This window comes from Calliopsis andreniformis, chromosome 9 (genome assembly GCF_051401765.1).
Source record: "Calliopsis andreniformis isolate RMS-2024a chromosome 9, iyCalAndr_principal, whole genome shotgun sequence".
In the NCBI taxonomy this organism is placed as follows: domain Eukaryota; kingdom Metazoa; phylum Arthropoda; class Insecta; order Hymenoptera; family Andrenidae; genus Calliopsis; species Calliopsis andreniformis.
Window position 1 is genome coordinate 13,239,575 of NC_135070.1, and position 13,371 is coordinate 13,252,945.

At 35.7% G+C, this 13,371-nt stretch overlaps 1 long non-coding RNA gene across 1 annotated transcript; it reads left to right on the plus strand.

Moving 5' to 3' along the window:
* The first annotated feature begins 9,966 nt into the window (after window positions 1-9,966).
* On the plus strand, window positions 9,967-10,415 carry LOC143182806 (uncharacterized). The gene is made up of 2 exons (XR_013002520.1): window positions 9,967-10,211; window positions 10,298-10,415. It is a non-coding gene; the product is annotated as an uncharacterized LOC143182806 (long non-coding RNA).
* The last annotated feature ends 2,956 nt before the right edge of the window (window positions 10,416-13,371 follow it).

The window sequence follows — 13,371 nt, forward strand, 5'->3', positions numbered from 1 at the left end:
TATTCAGTAATTATTCGCTGTCCTTTTATGTAACTCGACTTTACAGGTTCTTTCGCTGCGACAGAAATCGTTGCAACCAATTAATGATCGATCTTTGAAAAATGAATTCACATCTCGCTAATCCAATGCCACTTAGAATAGACCACAATGTGCATATGCAAAAATATTGCATATATACATATATTTTATACTTGCGAGCCGTATTACATCACATGTTGCATCACATGTTTCATTATACGCTAGTGCTGCTTTTTTCCAAAGGATAATTTTAATTTCCTATATTCAATAATTTCATAGATATAAATACAAACGTTTCTTGACACAATTGCTATTGCCTCTAGCAATTGTAACCGCAAGCACATTTGTTATGTTTTTATGCCGTTTTTTTTTATCGGTATAGATAATTTCCTATTTTATAGGTTTTTTCATAAAAGCAGAAAAATTAATGGAGTCATAAATAAAGCATAGACTTTTGAATTGAGGGTATTAAAATGGAAGACTGGAAGAAAGATAAAAAATTGGATTTTTCGATATCGTATGTCAAAACTAGACTTAACAGTACAATTTTAACTTATCTACTTAAATACTTAGACAAAAAAATATAATAGTGCTGATAATTTATACCTCAGCATGAAGATTTAATTAGACACTTATAGTCTATATTGACTATAATTATTGAGTACCTTCGTTTAGTATTCCACAAAAAAAATAGAAGTCTACAGACCATCCTACAGAAGTACACGCCTGAAAACCAAACAAGCGTGACATAACTAAAGCAAACGAAAAAGTCTTTTGAGTATTTTATCTGAGTCTTTGCCATCAATCAAATCATTTGGAAAACAGCTGCCTGTTGCTTCTGGAATGTTTTCGTTTGTTGGTCTCTTCGGTAATCAGCACAAGGATATTGTCATCTTGAATTTACACTCAGATAACGATCGAAATTGAGGCAACACCGCGGGATATCGTATGGTCAATTGTAAATATAGACGTTCATGACAAACGACGCGACATTTCGACTAATTGATAGGTCTAAGGAGATTAGAGTCTATGAGTCAGAGCAGTTAAAGTTAACGTACCGGTTAATTAAGATTTACGCGTTTGTTGGACAATCCGTGGAAATTGAGGTCGATGGATTTTTCCAGTGGTTTGAGAAAACATTCTACAAACGAGACTCTTACTCGACTGTTTAATTATTTACGCCATTTTCTGGCGAATTTAGTTGAAAATCGCTACATTTATAGTCGCCTTTATACGACGATCATTGATTTACGTAATGTCGTTAGACTGCAACAGTACGCCATAATAATTCCTTAAACACATTCCAAACACATTTTCCTATTTAGAAGCACGATGACATATTTATATGATTGCGTAACTAGTCGTACCTCTCAGTGTCGCTTGGTTCTATCGGCCCCTAACTGTCTTCTTTGCCAGTAATTTGCTCGTTTGTAATTGCAAATTATTCACTTTTCGCTATTGCTGTAAATAGACAATGGTCAATGAAAAGAAAGATAAAGTTCATGTGGGTACAAATGAATCGTTCTCAAAGTGGTTAACTCCACTTTTTGAATTTTTAAAATTTTTACAGAAAAAACACTTAACTAATGCTTAACTTCTTATGTAAATTAAGTTGACAAATGAGCGGTTCAAATATACCTACATATTCTATGGTTGTGTTTTTAGGAATTGAAAGGTCGTATTCTAGGGAAATTAGGAAACGCGTGCAGACCATTGCCACTGAGTATCTAGACTATTTTAAGACACCTGACACTTCGCTGACCTATAAAATTATTTGGAATCAGTGACTTCCGTGGGTGGTGATTCAATATCTAATTTATACGAAGTATCGAGTCTTTCAAAGTCCTAGATAGTATGCTGAATGATAAAACTCCACGAGTAGGTGGTTTGTTATAACGTTATAATTATGAAATCAGAATTACAACATGATTGGTTGTAGGTTTTATAAGTATTACTCTTTTCTGTAATGTACGTATAACTTTCCATTTGAATTATTCGTGAAAAATTTTTAAATAACTCAACCTAGATTTTTATCAAAATTTTAAATACCAATAGATGGAGTGCAAAATACATTATTAATGTCATTTTGCCTTAGAAGCGAAGATACTTGTATGTGAGTGACACAGTATGTTTCAATAGAGGACTATAGATCATATGTGAGTGATATGGTAATGCTGTATCAATACCAATGACACATCGTCACTAACTACTGTGTATTGGGATCTGCACAAACCCGTGATAATTCCTTCAATCAAAGAGAAAAACTTACATTTCCCTACCCAGAACTGTGCTTTCATATGTATCAAGCTAATTGATTAACTGTATTAATTTTTCTCCTTCTTTCTTTACTTTCAAGATTCCTCTTTCTCTTCAATAATGGAATATAAAAATAAAAATAGGTATACATTAATCGTTAGTAGTTCTAGTGTTAAGCAAAGTGTTTATATTTCCGTGAAAAACAAGAACCGCTCGCCACCTGTCATGCCATCGAAAATGATGACTCGATAGTTGACACTATTCCTAATCCTAAAGCGGTTTTCTGGTGAGAACAAGCCAGAGGGGTTCCTGATTGCTTACCAAACTAATTTGATGACGTTCGAGTTCCAATGGCAATCCTATTTTTAGGTCTTAATCAACTGTCGAACGAACAGATGTTTGGAAGAAAAATATCTCCTAATTTAATCTCTGGTGGAATCAAGTACCTATTTTAGTCTTTGCTCGGATATTTCGATACTCGATTATATTACAAAGAGATGTCCTACAGTTTTTCTCACTAAACACACGTGCATTTCACGCGCGTTATTTATTCTCAGAAAGAAGTATCAATTTTTACGCATTGTTCTCCATAGATGCAATGTGGAATCCTCTGCGTCATGCGACATCCTAATCTATTTCCACGAGCGCGTGCTCTACGTCAAAGCAAATCATGTGATGAGACTTTTCTGCATGATTCACCAGACAATTGCTTGTCGAAAAAAAAAGAATTAAAAGATCATGCGTTTCGTTACGAGCAGTGTTACGTAAATGATCACGAGAAAGTAGTCATGTTTTTTTCAACCCCTCGATTGATATGGTATTGATACCCTAACAAAAATAAGGTGATAATAATAATGTAACATCCTATTATAAAAGATAATTTAATGCAAAGAAACTGTACAGTGTTTAAGATTTCTTTGTACATTGTTCTTTATATCTCTGCAAGTTCGATAACAAATCTGCAATTAAATGAGTGGGCTCTTAATGATTTTATCGCATTAAAGGAAAATTAAGGATTAAAAGCATCAATTTGAGGATACAATAATCGTGGAGGCCCATCTTAGTCGATCTTCCACTTCTCGTAGTCAAGGGGAAATTAATCCTAGATTCGAAGACTTAAATCATTCCAAAAAGACGATTTATCAATACTGATAATCGTCAACGTGCTTCAAGGCTCTGTTCTCACAAGAACAGGCGGCAACAGGTGGAACTCAATCGACTCCTTCTTTGATCATATTAATGAGACAACATGATAATCACGTGTAACATTGATGCAATAGTGGCACACCTGTTGCCGAAGCTCAAGCTTCCACCGATTATATTATCACATTTCTGACTCATTTACAATTAACAGCCCACTCAATGCGGTAACACTCGAAGAAACATTTTCATTTCAAGGATCAATTCTAAGAGGATTATTCTTTTTTCTAAAAATCGTATTGTACAATAATTAATATCACGTACAGTGCCCAAATCAGGAAACAAAATTTTTTCTCGATGCATGAAAACTAGTTAAATATTGGTTTGATAATTCTCACTATATCTTCATATTTTTGAATAATTCTACAGAAATTTAATATCTCTACACGATTGGATACGTATTACTTATATTGCAACCAGAAGAAAAGTCCTCTCGGTGGTATCTCATTATTCTTCGTCACAAAACTCCTGCATTCTGTTAGTTTGTCTACAACTACACTAAAGGTATTCCAATAATGCGTTTATCGCGTGTTGTTGCAGACTTTCTTTTATCAGAGGCCGATATTTGCCAGTACATCTCTACATCTACATTCTCGTCACTCTCTCTTCCATTCTGTTTACCAAGACAATATTGTTTCCCGTTTACCAAGTCCTCAGGCAGTCCAGTTCGTCCAATTACTCTATTTGCTTCTCCTGCGTCACGACCTGTCAGATCACGAAGAATCGTTAATTTCCCAGCATTATCGACCACGTGCTGCTAATTGCTAACTTAATAAAGATCCGGGAACGTCGAAGAAAGCAACGATACATCCCGTGCTCTGATATCGTCTGCCAGAGATATCGATATCTTTTGTAGCAGCTGATAAACATACTTTGTATTGGACCTCTTCTCTAAAGGCTTATCGAAAACACGACTGTCCGCCGCGAAAGTCGCTGGAAATCGAACTTTCCTATTGTCTCTGCCATTGTTTCCATTGCCGAGATCACGTCTAAAAAATGCTTGATTAATATAGTATGTATATGTATTTAGGAATTGAGAGGGCACGTCAAGGATGATAATTAGAATGTCACTGAACAAAACACGTAAAAAACTGTCCTTCGGACAGCAGTGTTGCTGGTATAGATCAGTTCTAATTGGGATCAGAGTTCATGCCCCATCTAGGACCAGGAGTAATTAATTTAATACTCCTTTATGGGTGTTTTAATTCTGTTTTATTGGGTACGAGCTGTTGACTTTTCCACGATCTTCGTTTCTGTATGGATAGTAGGAATATAGTAGATACTCGCTATAAGCTTGTGATTTTTCTATAGAGCTTATTTTATAGACATCGAATCCAAATTGTTTTATTCTTTGACCCTTAGCATACCAAGGAGGGTCACTCAGAATATTTAAACTCTTCTTTTTGTTAAAAATTTTTTAATCTTTAAACTCTTCTTCCTGTTACAAATTTTTAAATTTAAAAATTAAAAAATTTTTAAACCCTTCAAATTTTCAAATATTTTCAACGTCTTTTTATGTACTTTCATCAGTTTCTTAAATTTTGATTTCTCGAACTCAGTATTTAAGACAGTTTCGTTGTCAAATCTTATCAGTTATATTTTATTATTCGTTCTCACATTTAAATGCATTGAATATCAATATTTTTTCTTTTATCGCAAACGTTAAGAGAAGAATAAAATTAAAGATTGTTGCTACCAATATATGTATTCAAGGTATAATTAACCGCAGTAAATGTAGACACAAGAGAAAGTCACGCAATCGATATTGTGACAGTAACAATATAAATGGACTAAAATTGATACGTATTGATACCTGAAGATTGATAACAACAGATTGAACTTTTCGTCAATATAGTATCAGTTAATAGCATAGAATTACAAAAATAATATTGTTGGCTAGATGGTCCAGTCTCTGTAAAGATTTTGTGCCAATATCTAATTGGAAGGAAACACAAAGTCTTTTCGTTTACATTCTTCGTGGCGCGAAGAAAACAGGTCAATTTGAGCCCCCTGCCGAACAGGATTTCTCGTCAATTCTTGGATTATATTTTTAAGCCATCTTCTATTCTCAGCTGATTCTCGAGCTGTCGTGAATTTATCGTGCCGATATTTGTCAACGAGTCTAACTAGCCACGCGTCACGTAGTCGAAGCAAACAAGATTTGCTGGATCTGATCCTCTTCGAGGGTTTCGGAAGCAACGGTCACTGTGATCACAAAGCACGTGACTCACGTCACGAGAGGATCTTGTTTAATCTAATCGAATCTCGTGACTTGGACGACACTGTCCAGAATGTAAAGCGGTTCCCGCTGATTATCACCCACAGAGGCGTTGTCCATAGTGGAATGTAACGTGACCTGTACACGTCATACTATTATCACTAAAAGTTCTAGTAGCTCAAGAACCGACGAAAGTGGCAGCAATCTTTGGGTACCATCAATGTCCGCTTTCGTGAAGATTAATTCGAGTGTCTTGAAATATCAATGTGGTAACTGATAACAGAACTCTTATAAAAAGTTCAATATTGAGTTAGTCAATTGTCTGTGAAGAGATACATTTATTGCAGTAGCGAGTTTAGTTGGTGCTAAGAAAAATTAGACACTGTGAATTCTTCAAATATAGCCCTATGTCTTTTTAAAAATTAGACCTTCTTTTGAAGATAAAGTTGTACTTTATCTTCAATTATAGGTATCATTTACATAATCTAACATATGATTCTCAAATGCTATTTTACAAAGAATGTAATGATATTCAACATATGTGGACTTAGGCTACATTAATACACAATATGACTGTAATATGTTAATATTGGATTTTTATATTAGAGTGGAAAGTTTGAAACTTTTTAGCCTTAAATAATATTTTATGGCTATGTTTCTTTAATTTACTAATAGTTTCATTTTCATTGAATTTACATTAGTGAATACATTAAGGAATTCATTAAGCTAAGTCCATTAACATTTCTATGGTTTCCAACTTTTTCTGCTATCGACTGTGTATCGTCTTGCATAGATACATGTCACGTGTTTGGCCAGGACTCGATCTACTAGAAGATCTTGATGCACCTTAATAGCTGCAGTAATAGGTGTCTCGTACTTTTCCATAATTACTGATACGTGTAATTCAGATTTCGAAATATTCGCGTGATTCGAGTTACACGACTCATTGATTTCTTGTAAATTGTAAATCATTGAATAGCACGCGATCCAGCTCGCTGATGTGTTTAACTATTATTCTCTTTATTCGATTATTACATCACGATCAATTCGTTTCAGTGATTGACTTGCCAGTCAACGTGTCTCATGCTACTTAACCCTAGCACCAGATGAACACAGTGGAGATTGTAGATATTATTTTTTTCTACGGTTCGAGACAAAATAGAGTAAACCTTACTTAATTGATACGTTTATACTCCGAATAATAAGTGCAAAATTATTCCTGTCGATTGATTTCTTTTATTCTAGTGATTCCTTATTATTTTGTAGAGGTAGATTTTTGTTAGATCAAAGCTAAATTAGTCCAAAGATTGTTAATTATTCTTGTTCCCAGAACCTCCACAAAGTAAATGAAACAAGAAAATGATTTCCTACTTTCTTGAATAAGAGATACTGAACGACCCACACCGAATCCGCTGATCTAGGCTCGCTACATTTCGAAATAATGTCCACTAGACAGTATCTCGGAACGAAATTCACATGAGCAAACAAAGTTTTCGAAATTGCGCAACGCTTGGCTTACATTACAGGCGACGATCGTTTCATTTTCATGGCGCCTTTTGCTGTCGAGTAGATAGACAGCGAAGCAAAATTTTCGAATGCTTCTAATACGTGGAACTATCATTGTTGCATCGGTCAAGAATAACCAAACGACTACTACATAACTGCAATGAAAACAAGTTAATAATAAATTCTCAGTCGTGCCTTCCAAGCACAGGTTACCAGTGATACAAAGTCCACGTGTGCTCGAGAATGGATCCGACTCCAAGTTCCAGTACAGTCATGAGTTCAGTGATAGCAATTATTTATCAGCAGTCATTGGTTGTCAAACTTTTCTTCTTGTCAATTTCTCTCTACTACATTAACTTGTCACCTTTTTAAAGAAATGATCAAAAATGGAAATTAATTTGTAATTTACACATTTATGAGTAGTATGAGTGATATTAAGAATTCAAGTATTGAGAATTCAAAACATTAGATAAGTCTTAAAAAATTTCTAGTGAGTATAGCATAGAAAAGTGTTAAATTATAGCGTCATATTCTTACTCCGTATAAGAATGAGGGCATTTCAGACAAGTTCAGTGACTGCGTTCGAGATCAGGAACATAGAACAGTGATTATAAAAAGACTGAGGCGATTATCTTGTCAGAAAGTGAAGAAAGCGTGTTCTAGTGAATCTAAGAACGTGTGTTTTTTAAACAGTAGACTGTTGATTAACTACTAAATAGGATAGAATAATTAAATGTCTTCAAAACCCCAGTATTAAGAGGTCAAAAGCCACAACCATAAAGTTTAAGCTATCATCATCCTAAAAGACATGTACGCAGAAAATTAATTCGGAAATTCAATAGATTAAACTCCAAAAAAGGAAAGGAAAATAAGCTTCAGAGAAAAATAAGAATCTAGGTCCGCGGAGAGGTCAAAAGCTTCCGCGGGCTTGCGTTAAGTTCCAGCAGATAGTTAAGTTAATTCATCACAGCACGCGACAGCCGTAACACTAACGAGTCACTTAATTGATTAATTATCGTCGATCCACTGGTGGTCGTACCAGACGTTCTCTTTCTCAACCGCTCGTTTACAAATTCGTATCTTTCAACCGCAACGATCAGGTCAAGATTATCGTGAAGTCATCAAATTTTGTTTAATTATTGAGAAATTAGGATGAACGTACAGACGATCAAAAAATATCTTGCTGTCTGAATGCATTATCAACTTAACCATTTGCATATTTCCAGATTTTGTTATTGTACAGTATGATACGTATTTTCTTGATGTAAGCTCGCAGCTACTCCTATTTTATGGGTTCCACTCATTTAACACTGCAAAAACGAGCAGCTACTAAATGCATAGTAAAAAAATACACGTATATAGCACATCATATTTAATGCCACATGTACAGCACTTCTTCCTATGCGTAGTAGATTAAATTAACGCTGCATTTGTGCGACTCTAATCTGTTAAGCCAAAGATACAGTACCTATGTACTTCGCTATCTTCGTCATTTCCGGAACTGCTTGCAATTAAAAGCAAACAGCTCTCTAAAACCACCTTCTAGCATTTGGAATATTCAAAGCACTCAGTCAAATACATTATCTGCTGATAAAGAGTTAATTTTACATCTTATGATTCATTTTCAAACAAAACGTTCTAATATACTTGCCATACTGTTCTTCTAAAAATTAAACCAAACTTGTCACAGCTATTTGAACTATTTTAAATTCCATTTATAATAATTATAATAATCGTTTCGTAGCATTCAGCAACCTATTCACCTCGATTATTCGCTTCGCCCACCACGATGCAGGTAACCAAGACTGACGAGGGCGTCATGGATCGCTGCAGAATGCAAAACATTGTGCAACATCCAGTGTCTGCATATTAAATCATCGTGATCTTATATTTTTTCACGCACCCAGAAGTGTTGCAATTGGGGAACGAGAAGAAACCAGAGATAAAGAAATTCGCAGTCGATAATCCCTGCCGTTTTCACATTCCATTGCGTGAGCTCTTGTTATCAGGTTTATACCCGAACGGAGGAAACTATACATACTCACGATCAGTCTAAGTCAGTACTTACATCAGGGCAAACGTAGTTAATCAAAGCTACTTGCTCTCAAATCCACGGTTAAGAACGTATTTCTTACTCTCTGTAAATGTTTTATTAGTAACGAGTCGCGAAATAACATAGACTAATGGCTGTAATCAGTACAAACGAAGGAAGGATGTTCTTTAGTGTATCGACTGCCATGCTACGTTCGCTGGAATTTTCTATTAGACTTTATGCACTGCTTCTAATTTTAAGCGACACTATTTCCGATCAACTACTCCTTTATTCTACTAGACGTCATTAGCAGTCGTTAATTTGATTCACAGTTACGTAAGTTAATGTTACTCTTAATTATCTACATATGTGGCCATCGAAGTGTGAGAAATGGAGAACAGAAAGATGCCCCAGGTATCATGCCACAAATCTCAATCGCGAATTTTCGTTTTGTGTAATCAGCGCTGTGACAATCACACACGCCACTTATCGCTTTATCATCGATTCAAGTGCAATGTGCCGATAACTCCGAGCGTCACCATCATAATTATCAGTAGCTCTGTTACCGAATAGATTTAGACAGTGGTTGCGAATTTTCAGTTTTTTTTGTGCTTTTCGTCACCCAAGAAGCCCTGCTGCAACCTGAATCACCAACGATACCGTCTCGGCTCGATAGACTTCGAGGAAGGTTAGAAAACCGGATCGAGCGATTTTTTCCACTCTGGTCCGCATAGATCGCGCAACGTGTTCGAGGAAGAGCGTGAAAATCAGCGAAATTAAATAAAACAAGACGCACAAAGCGTAAGAAGCACATGACTGCGGGACTTGATACGGACAGACTCGTGACACCAGGCCTCGATAAACCACCACAGAATAATTTAATCGCCCACAAGAAGCCGCGAACGTGTTCAGTCCATCGCCAGACATGCCCAGGAACCGGAATTACGAAACGTTCTCCGAGGCGTGCACCTCTTCTGACGAGTGAGTACGAGTTACTGTCAAAAATATGGGTTTCCTTCGTTGATCGGGGTGATATTGTTCATTATTTATCCCCTTGACGTCGTCAGATCTATTCATAGACAGTGGAGTACAGTAGCCATTTCGTGGGATTTCATCTCGCGAGAAAGGAGTTTATTCTGATTTTGGGGCGACTGTTCATTTGTTACAATGTTTGGTATACTTTTGTAGATAATGTGTATATCGATATGTGAGCCAAAAGAAAAATTAAATATACAAATTTGTGCCAGTGATATTAAATAAATTGAATAGGCTGTTCCCAGGTGTTCTTTTTCTGTTCTTCTTCTCCACGTAAGTAATTAGTGTTGTTACTTTCAGTTACAGCTCTATCAAATATTATACTCTACCATCGCTTACTATTCATCGAATAATCTTTGAGGCTCTTCCTCGAAGGATTGTTAAAAATGTAAAATGGGAAACAGCATTACTTATGGAGAATCTAATTCCATTTGATACAGGATTTCTTATTTATTTTTTTAATAAAAATTCTTTTTTTATAAATGATTCTAATCCAAGCGCATAAAAATAGGGACGAATAATTTTAAGTAATTAATAAGACTACTTTTAAATGATATTATAATGCAAGTGTTGCACGAAATTTAGAATGTTGCTCAAAGGATTCAGTTGTCCCATTTGTTATCTTCTTGCCAAGTAAACAAGTCGATAACAAACGACGATGGTCAAGGATCTTTTTGCCACAATTCCTTTATAGCAGCGATTATATGCGTAGCATCACTCAAGGAATTTCACAAAGGCATTTAACCTAGCAGAGTAGTTTTCCAGGTGATAGCATCAGTGTACGTTTTATGTGTTTTGATTGCGTTCACCTCGTGAAAAAGTTAATCGAGCTTATTGTAATCCGTTAATGACTGTCGATAAACGTCTGTGTCCTCGTAGACTCGCGTTCTAGCGACAATCATTTTTATTGCACCATAAGTCGCGTCAAGCAGGCATTCTAGATCATTCTGAATTCGTATGCCTATCGGTGCTTTTTTCGTATAAGCATATAGCTAGACGAGTACATTCTTATCAACAGTAATTAGTCACGAAAGTTGACGCTCTGGTTTTGAATAGATACCCTGTGAAAATTAAGCGTACGTTTCCAAGAATTGTTTAAAATACAATACTACTGACATTGTTATCTACATGAAAGGAATACAGCAACGCCAAAACTGTGACTGTTCATTTTGTTCTGTAAAAACGTCACTCAGCAGTGATTAAGCTGTTTGCATAATTCCAGCTAAACAAACTGTGTATTCGCGAGATTATCTGTCTTCGCCTGGTCAGATTTTACTGTTCCATTGCATGGTCGATTCGTCATCGTACACAAACCAGCAGCCGAACCGCTGAACGATAAACTGTTACTCGACTGACACCCAGGAAGACCTACGTTTCCTTCCTTGATAACTTTACGCCATCGAAGTATCTTTTACATTTGAACTCGAATTCAGTTAACAGCAAATATTCTGTTTTCGTGCATGATTGCTTACCTTTCAGTTTCTACTGTGTTCTTTTAATCGATTCCTTTGGCGATAGCGTATTGATCTTCGTACTCCAATACGGCTGATGATTAATTAACGCTTTGAAATGAAAGTGCGGTTACAGCGAAACCTGATCTAACGTTGCTCATTAATGTTGGAACTATCGGGGTTAATGTACACCTATTTTTATAAAGCCGACAGGTTATTGAGATGATATCTAATCCAAGGAAATGATATTCATTTACGTTTTTGGTTAGTTTTTGTATTTTAATATTGATTAAAAATCAGTGTACTATTGTCGAAAGGAATATTACTTGTATTCACACACAATCAGTTCATAGTTATAAGCTATATATTTACTAAATTGAGCTGTTCTATCCTAGGGTCATCCTGTAAATTACAGCCAATCATTTAAAAAGGCAATTTTTTCCCCCTTTTTCACACAAGTATCTTTTATCTCGTTGAGCACATTCAGAGTCACATGGGGAGGCCAGCCTCTCGTCAATATCGTGTTTCACGAACAACAATCGTGACAAATTCAGTCACGAGTCTGGCAGAACCGCCCGGTGATACGGTATTATATTTTTCTTAGATAAACAAATGATCAAATCCACGTGATTACTCTTATCGATTCGAAAGTAGATTACGCGTTGTTACGACCTATATACCTTGGTTTTAAAATGGGATCGGTGAACGTTCATTTGTACATTTCATGATTTAACACTTAATATCCCTTTTGTGTTTCACTTTTCTCAAAAATTATTATTTGTAATTTTTGCTTTAATGTTAGGATTTAATTATTCAATAAATCTTTAATAAGATAACCTTATTTAAATATTCATATTTCTTCATTTAGTAAATGTGAAAGCTTCATGTATTATATTCAATACTTCAAGGGTCAGGAAACTGATTTCAAGAATTCAAAATATTTCATTTCGTAAACCTTGAAATATTATTATTATAATATTGTATCGTTAAGATACAAATTTTTACTTGACCAGATTAATACATACTAAAATTATCTCACACAAATCAGAACCATAAAAATATTTTAACACAGTCTACTCTACGTATTTCTCTAAGTGTTAAAAACTCGATGAACCATATGAAATAGACATAAATCACAGGAACATACAATTTAAAAAAAATACAGTTTTAAAAAAAAGTTAACGCTCAATATTTTAAATAATTAATCTTCATAGAAATATAAGAATTCGGTTCTACACATAAGATTTAAAAATTGATCATTAATTTAACATTTCGAACCCAATTCGTCCTGCTCTCCTGCTCCGAAGCCGAGCTGCTTCAAACAAGAACCTCTTTATAAGCGCGACCGTAGCTTGAGCGCATACGCGGGTCAACAAAATTCGCGCGCTACCCCCACCGTCGGTTCGAGCGAGCTGAACCAGCCGAAGGGATTGGTCGCTGCCATATATATAAAGCTTCACCGGCTGGTATCACGAGTACATTCGCTTCGCGCGTGTCCTGACGCAAACAAGCGTTGCAAACAATTTCATTTCCCTCGGCGCTCTGTCATCGAGCCTTGTGTCTTTGCATTTTAATTCGTTCTCCATTCCGATCGGCTGCGTATCTCGCTCGATTCTCATCGACGCACGACGCTGGACCTCGCAGGAACACCAAAA